This window comes from Photinus pyralis, unplaced genomic scaffold, assembly GCF_008802855.1.
Source record: "Photinus pyralis isolate 1611_PpyrPB1 unplaced genomic scaffold, Ppyr1.3 Ppyr1.4_LG8, whole genome shotgun sequence".
NCBI lineage: Eukaryota > Metazoa > Arthropoda > Insecta > Coleoptera > Lampyridae > Photinus > Photinus pyralis.
The window spans coordinates 18,322,865-18,332,005 of NW_022170819.1; positions in this window are offsets into that span (position 1 = coordinate 18,322,865).

Genomic DNA, 9,141 nt, shown 5'->3' on the forward strand with positions numbered 1-9,141 from the left:
GCAGGATTGATGGGTCACGGGGATGGAAAAAATCGCATTTTATTTTCGAAACGCGTGATAGCGTCGCGTATGTAATTAACGTAAACACTCCTGTCGGTAGTCTGCATGTACATGTGGTCGAATTTAGGACACTCTTTGAATAAATTATGGGTAGCGTTGTTTCGGGGCTTAATAAATCATTGAAATCAAATAGCGTTCACTTGTAGTTTATTTGGGGTTGAATTGCAAATGGTAAATCAAGTGTAGGCCCCTCCTCTTGTCGCGAATTGCAGAGATAGCTATTTATTTCAGCATTTTCGCTTTTTTTTACTCTGGTCAAACCGATGAATTATTTACAGATTCTGGCGATCGCCTCTAAATAAATAACCAACTGAAATCCGCGCCCTTTAAATTCCCGATCGAATTTACAAAAAACGCGCTTCGTTATTAAAATTCCGCGCGCACTCCCAACCGGATATCAAATGCATAAACAACAATGGAGTCAAACGCGAGAAATTAGCGATGTCACCTGCCCTTAAGATGGAATATTTTAATAATGGATTAGTCAAGTTCGAAACTTAACTTCTGTAATTCATAACACAAATAACCTAACAAATATTTATGATGAAAGTTTCAAAGCAGGGGGATGGAACGAGACGGCTATACTTGACGTGGGTAATTTATGGTTTTTATAATGTCTATGCCCCAAGTTTGCTTGGTTTTTCGTGACAGTTGGCAATGCAGTAAGGTTTCATAATCCCGAAACTCGTGCTAAATAACTCTACCGGGGATTGTAACTAACTTCCTGCAACTTATAGTCTGATAATACAGTGGCAAGTTCGAATCCCACCCGGCGTTCTCCATCTTCAAATCCTACCCAACTTTTATATTCTTGCGGAACTTTTAAGTAGCTTGTGAATTTGTTTTGTTTTGCTTCTTTTTTTGGCGCGTAAAACTAACCTCATAGTGTGGCCTAAACCGAACTCTTTTTTTTCTTGCTCGATCCCAAACTATTAACTTTCTTCCGGATCGTATAAGTTGGTAGCGTCTAAGTTTTTTTTCTTACAGGCATGCACATCTTATAAAGAAAAAAAAAACAAAATGAAGTCACTTCTTTTATTGCAATTTCCATTCAAAAACATTACTTATAACTAGCGCCGAATTAAAAAATGTGCCATGGGCGCTGTAACTCGAGTGCCCCAGCACTCAAGATGACTCAAATATAACACATTTTTCCTATAACATGACCCTGAATTACTTATCTTTACATATAACATTCATATGTACGGGTGTTTGTGACTGAACTCCTAAACAGCTGGACGGATTTTGATGAAATTTTTATGTGTCTCTGTGTGTCCCATGGTGGTCTAGATTCACAATTGAGCCTGATATCGATCGATATATGCGTCAAGTCACTTGTGTCGTACCGTGCCAATGTGTTTACATTTACATTTTATACGGTGGGTAAAGTTAAAATTTCCGAAATTAATTATATAAACGTATTCACGTGAATGGGTTTTTTAAACTTTAACATAGGGTAAGCGTATTTTTTTCATGTTGCCGTTGTTTACAATATTCATTGCTATAGGGTGGTTTATATCACATGTTCTCTATTCATATGGGAACCCAATTGTTGGTGTAAGCTAGGTGAATCGTACCAGCATATGTTTAATTTCATTTTATTGTAGCGGGTACTCCGATAATGAACCTATTGTCCGTATTGATTACTTGGTAAAGATTTTCTATTGCATTTATCGATTATATTCCAAAGCTAATTACGTTACTGTTCGGATTATTGTTTTATAATTTGGTGCTATAGTATTGATATTACTAAGATACTGAATTGTTTTTTTGTTTTATTTTTAGTTTCATTTTGGCAGGATTTCGTGCTTGTCTGGCGCCCAGGGACGAACCGATAGGCCCCTCACTTTTGTGGTAGTTGGCATAATATGGAACTGAGTTGGTAAATTTGTATCTAATTGCAAGAGAAGTAATCTGAAGTAAGCCTATTTAAATTTTTCGCCTACCATATTAAGCACATTTTTACAACCAAACAAAGAAGTTTATTTTCATAAATCAGGCAGTAGACCCGTGAGTAGACCATTCATATTTAATTGCTCTTATTCAGAACTATTTCATTTCGCACTAAATGCATACCTGCATCTCATTGAGTAATAAATGAACGATTAAACAAACAATGCCACCACATAGACATAAGTAGTGAAGTCATTACTTTTCATAGTGACCCAATCTCGATCTTTTGCTTGTTTGTAGCTTATCATTATTTGGAAATGAAACCACATGTTGGAAAGCGATACAAGGTGCAGTGTACAGTGTGTGGGGGCATTTTAAATCATGATTACAAGCAATTGCATGAACGAAAAGTCCACGATGAACAATATATGTCAGGATTAAAACTGTAGGTGCTCCAAAGGACCCTTTTAGTGCTGCCAGTGCCAATAAAAGACTGAAAATGAATACAGAATCTAATGAGGTACCTATCTTTATGTTTTTCTTCTGCTGTTGCTGGATACAATACACCACTGTACTAAAAATAAACTGTACCTACCAACGAGCCACAAAGTCACTCCCAGTTGACAAATTTTGATCAAAATTTAATCAATTATTCGATTAACAGTTGTCTACCTATTGCTAAAAACAGACAAACGTACAAAATCATAAACCCGCTTTTTGTCGTTCGTTAATGAACTTGTAACAAATATAGCAAACGAGCTCCTGGGTCACTTAACATTTAATCAGTTGTTCCTTGGGTGATGATAAACAAAATACTGAAAACAGAATTGTAAAATTCGAAACCGTTCGGAAGTTATTTACAGACGGACGAACGGACAGAAAGTCCAAAGTCATGGACTCGCTAGGAGCTTGTTAATGAAGAAAAACGGAATGCTATGGTAGAAGAGGAAAATGAAATATCATGACGTAATTAATGTTTTATTAGATATCACAAAACCTTTAGGAAAGCAGAGGTTGGCGTTGAGAGGAAATGAGGGTGACGAAAGATGGTAAATTTCATACAATAAACATAATTTAAAAGAAGTATCAAAATTGTAGCGTTTCTTTAGCGTACCTACCCTGTACCCTGTACGGGTTTGCATTTGCTCAGGATTGTTTCACTGGGAGACTTCCCTGACTATCCAGCCAATCCCGTTTCCTATCCGTAAAGAATCGCTACAATAACGACGCCTGTAGGCCACATAGTTTACGCACTCAAAAAAAAAGGAAACACAAATTTTCTCTATTTAGTTCTCTAAAAGCCTAATTGTTTATTTTAATGAGATGGAATGTATTTGGTAAAATGTGAGAGGGGTCGGTTGAAGGCATTAGTCTTTGAAAAGGATGTAATGAGACAATAGGGATCATCAATCCTACTCATCAGAGACGATGACGTTTATAGTGCCAAATTTAAAACGGCCCCAAGTAAAATAGAATCAAATAGGCCCAAGAAGCGTTCAAATGAATTACTCAAACCAAAATTCACTTACTTGTAATACCTAGGTAAATATGCTTAATAAATATCAAGAAATATGAATAATAACATACATAAATAATTGTTTAATAATTAACTACCCTCAATTTATTGTGAGAACTAAAAAGTGTTCCAATTTTTGGATTTTTAAGATTTGTGAGTAAGCCTACAGACGTCGTTCTGCTCTTAAATTAAAGCTATTTTTTGCTACATCTGTCCCTATGATTTGTCTCGGCAAAATGAGTATTTTCATCGATATTTGGGTTCAAAAGTTGCCCAAATCTTCGAATTTCAGTTTTTTGGAAAAAAAATTATCAATTTTTAGAAGGCTGTATGATCCGCCTGTCTATCCGTCTGTCCGTGTACACGATAACTTTGTTTAGAAACGTCCGATCGCTTTGAAAATTGGTACACATGTTCTTAAGGGTATAAGAAAGGTCGCTATTGTTTTTCAATTACGTAGACTAACGGGCCAAAAAACACCCCAAAACCTGCCGGAACCTCCGAAAAAGGGTATCTTTTATCATTCTTCTTCTTACAAAGCACATATAAATGCCCGGTTTTCTGTGTCAGTAAATATTCATTAAACCTCAAGCAACTATGCAGATACAAAAACAACTATTGTATTTGCACAATCCAATTTTTTTATTTGTTAAGATATTTCAATGGAATTTTGTATGTAGGCACCTCGAGCAAAAGGAGAAGTAATGCCGAACAAAAATTTCGTTTTGCGCATGCGCAATCGAATTTTTTTATTTGTTAGGTTATTTAAGTGAAATGTATGTAGGCACCGTGAATAAGAGTAAAACGAATGCCTATTCAAAAAATTTTTGAAAGCTTTGCTGATCTAATCAACCCCTTAAGGTGTAGTGTAAAAATGATGGATGCGTGAAAATCTCGAAGATCGTTCGGTATTCCATGGTATCGAATTATTTCGTACGAATTGCTTGAACCTCAAAAGTAAACCTGTAATATCTTTCGTTTAAGTACATGGATACCTATAGACCCCCCCCCCCTCCTAATGCAAGCAAGCAAGCGAACAGGAGGACAGAACACAACGGTAACCATTTAATTAACTTCTGTGATGTTATTCCCAATTAATGTAGGAATCCCAAAAATCTGTGCTCCTGGGAAAGGAGTATGTTTCTGAATTTGATAGCTCCTAATTTTCTAACAAGAGGTGAATTGTTTAAGGGGGTGAAAAAGATAGGTCTAGAAGAAAGTTACTCACTGACTTAAAGAAAGGGTAAGATGAGTAATACAAACCGAAGGTAAAGTGGTATAAGGCGTGGAAGATATAGAAAAAGTAGCGATGGGGTTGGTGAAAGGGAAGAGTAATAGAAAAAAGGGAAAAGTGTAAGAAATAAAGGGGAATATGGAAGCATAAAAGTGAAAAATGTGAGCGTAGGGAAGGAGCAAGGTGAAAAAAAATGGAAATTGGGAGAAGAAGGTAAATCGTGGGATAAAAGGTAGTAAAGGGGGTGGGAAATGAAACGGTCAATAAGACCCGACGGGGAAGCTGAAATGTAAATTGGAGGTGACAGCTGAAGAAGAAAGTGAGAGGTACGGCCAGAAGAATGGAGATCTGAGAAAGAGGAAATAGTTAAGGGTGTGAAAGAAGGATGTGGAAAGGTCCGAAACATGGACGCAGAAGAAAGAGTAGAGGAGGATAAGGTGAGAAACGAAGAAGCCGAGTGGGAGGGGGGTCTGGTGGATATGGAATACCACCCAGCAAAACGAAGATCCCACGTTCCTTTTCTTACAACTATCATAAGGTTTTCGTGCAGTGGGGTGGTTTATGTGGCTGGGGCGTATTTGATATTTCCCAGACACCCCGGTTTTACATTTTCTGCATTCTCAGTCCCTGTGATTTTAACACACACTATAATTTTTAGGAAGACACCACTGAACGTGAGCCACGTGTCCGACACTTGATTGGCCCCGGGGAAATAAAATCCAAGATATCACCATCGCAATTTAATTGACACTAAACTAATCGACCCTGCGAATTAAATTAATTCCGCGAATTAAACCGGACATAAGACCCAGGATGAACGTACGAAAAATAATAGAACTCTGTGAGTAAAGTAGGATAAAAACACAAGGGACTAAGTCCTATAAGCGATCAAAAATTTTCCACAATCACGTACCTATTTAAAGTTTCCTTGAGGAACGATATTAATAGCGTGAAAAGGTCTTTTTTAATTAGCAGTTTCAGTATTTTAGTAGGCAGATGTCAATTAATCTTTACTAAATCTGACAGCAATGTGTAAGTGAACTTTTGATTTTTTGGGCATTCAAAAAATATATAATTTAGATATTGTAACGGGTGGTCGCTTTAGGCTTTAAAGTTTATTTAATTAAAGAAAATTTTATACGTCTACCGCTTCGTAATGAAAGAGAACAGAACTAATATTTAAGAAAATAAAGTTCAAGCAGATTCAAGAGATTCAAGCAGATAAGGGTCGAAACGTCACAGTGTTGCCGGTTCTAAAAACCGTAAGGGGAAAGAGGGATGGCGTTTCTGCTATACCTTCGCATGTGTAAAAAGTAGAGCGAACGCTTCGGTTGCGTTGGGGTCGTTTCGTAGTTGGGATTCGACGAGTACTTAAGTAAAAATCGGGTGGGAGAAAGACACTCTTAGTCAAACCTTGCATTTTTCGATCGCCAGGCCTTCGAAACAAGCCTCCTTAATGTAAGTGTGGAAATGTAGATCGCGTAAAACGAAATTATTCGCTTTCAATGTGAATTTTGTGAGTTGTGTACGCCATTTATGAGATCGCGGATTGTTAATTAAAGTGCTCGAAACCGAAAGCCGTATAACCGCAGTATATGAATCGTTAGCCTCGCAACCAAAGATTGTGCTACCATTTTCGACGGATTCATTGTCTCCTTTTGAACAAAACCAATAACACGAGGCGTTTTTATGACGTTTATATTTATTTTTAATTGAAAATTCAGTGCGAATAAGCAATGTATTCAAATAAGTCAATTTATATAAGTATTTATTTCAAAGTTCAAATTTTCAGATTATAACTGGAGATAAGGAACCAATCTTCCACAAGGTATTAATTATTTCATTACAAAAAAATTATTACAGTAAAAGTTTTACCAGTGCCGTAGAGAATAACATTGATTCTCTCCAAGAGGGGTTTCTAACCACTGTAAATGTAACTAAGTCGTTACAATGTTACCCTCGCATTCTTCATATCAATCTACATTCCTCATAAAATCTACTGGACCTATTTTATATAAGCGGACAGTGAGAAGGCATATATCAATTGATTGATTGCTATATGGTAAATTCCTTAATATTTTTCTTGGACTAATCCCCTCTAGTTTGTGTTAATTAACTGCCTCCTTTTTTTTATTAAGTGTAGTAATCGGTAAGAAGAAATCTTATTGGAGCTCCCTCCGAAATTAATAATGTTTTTGGCAATTTTATTATGATTCTTACTTCTTATGATCCAAAAAATTATCTCTTGCTGCATTTGATGTAACTAAATTGCGTTAATTAAAGAGGGGAAATATGATATAAACTCCAGACGTCTCGACCCAAAAAATTTCCGAAACCTATTAAGAAACAAGACCTCATAGAAAATAAATAACGCAGGAATAAGTGCACGCCCCTTGCATTACAGTTGATCAATTTATTCTTTTAAAATTCTAACAAAATCGATCCCGGTTATACCCCGTCACTACAGACTCTTGTACAATTACATAATAGTCATTATGATGCCTATTGCATTCATATTGATCAATCATGTCAAGATCAAAGAACGCTGTTTTTACTTAAGGAAGACTGGGGAATTGTTTCCTCGTCGTTTGGAAGTGCTAGATTTTTGTTCCAAACAGTACACAGCTGCAGGACTTGCAACACTGTACGTTGAATTGAAATGGGGAGGGCGCCTAATGATGGAATGGCTTGTGGAATATGTATAAAAGAATGACAAAATGAAAAACTGTATTAATTAAATCCGAATTACAATCCAGCGAATAATGTTAGCGTACACGTATCAGCCCCTCAAATTGAAATTTCAATTTTAGAAGCAGCAATGGCCACAAACAAACACAATTAGCTTGATTATCTGCACAAACTTCTAAAGTTAAACATCAAACGCGCCTCTCTCATTATGATTTTCGATTCGCATACGCAAAAATCGGTTAACATGGTGAATAGCCAAGTCGTGCGAGTATAGGAAAATGCCTTTGCCAATTACCGGCTTAATTAATGTAGGTACGTTTTTGAGCGGTCTCACCCACCCTTGCATCTTTGGAAATTCGTCCCGATTAACGTAACAAGTACGTCGATATGTTCACAATTGAGCTTAAATTGGGAGACTAAACTAATTAGAATCGGAGTCTATTTTGGAAAATTAATCTGCGATCGATTTTTCCGTTTTCGGGCACTACGACTGGAAATGGGATATTGAAAAACTGTTTCAATTACGAGTTTAATAATCTATTTCCCGTGACGGCTGTATTTCAACTGTCAAATGATGGAAAATGGAACGCTGAAAGTATTTCCATGTTCGCGATGAAAATTTTATATCGCGAGAAAACTGCAGGCGAGTCCGTAATTAGGTTTCGTTTTATTTGTGTATTAACGTCGAGCATTAGACAGAAATGACCCCGGTCGTGGACCCAGAAAGGAAATTCTTGTTTTCGTTTGGAGTAAGTGCTTTTGATCCGGAATGCAAAGTTACGACCTTAGAGCTTCATGATATGTGCACATGTGAGAAATGGAATGGATACACACACATATCGATGGTGAACACCAATAAAAAGTTGACGGGAGAGATTTCCATTTTCGAGTCGAGTTTTTTTCTCGAGTAAAATCACTGTTTTGGAAGACGTTTGCACAATTGACGGCGGTAATAAATTAGTAATGCATATCCAGTTGAATGTTAAACGAGATAATGGAAATGGAACAGTACTTCACGTCAGGTAATTAAATTACTCTACTGCTTCATTTAACTACTTGATTATTCATAACGCGCGAAATGTGTTTCTATAATGGCTTAGGTTTTTCTAATTTCATTATAACGATATCACTTTTCCGTTTTAGCTTGTAATAAGCGTCAGCCAACGAACGAATACATAGTACATACAGTCTATTTGATTTTAGCTTTCACAGCGGATATCTCGGTTACTGTTAGATATGTGGCAAAATGCTATAGAAGAAAAGGGGTTCTACATTTAATTTTGTACTATCTGTCTTTTCATCGAGTCCGGAACGATCTCACACACACACCAATAAGCTACCTTATTTCTCGACTAAAAAAAACTCCCGCGTCCTACTCTCTCTTGCTTGAGAAAAACCCATAACGCGCATCCACTTGCAAGCCTTCGCCCTCGCATTTGAATTATTAATGTTCCCACTAAATCATATCCAGTGGCGTACCAAATTTTGAACACAAATACCCCCAGACCTCTTTTCTTCCAGTCTCCATGGTATGCCATAACCTTGGTTTAATTTGTATGTATGGTAAGCATATTTGGCACCCAATAGTCCTTAAGGACTTTTCGATTGACATCACACTGAGAAGATAACCGCGTGGTCCGCATAAAGATTTAACATGTGTAATTTTGACACTATCACAATGGTTCTTCTGATTTTTCGAGTGGCGCTATGAGGATCTCGCTTACCTAAAGAGATAGAAAGTTGGTTAAAT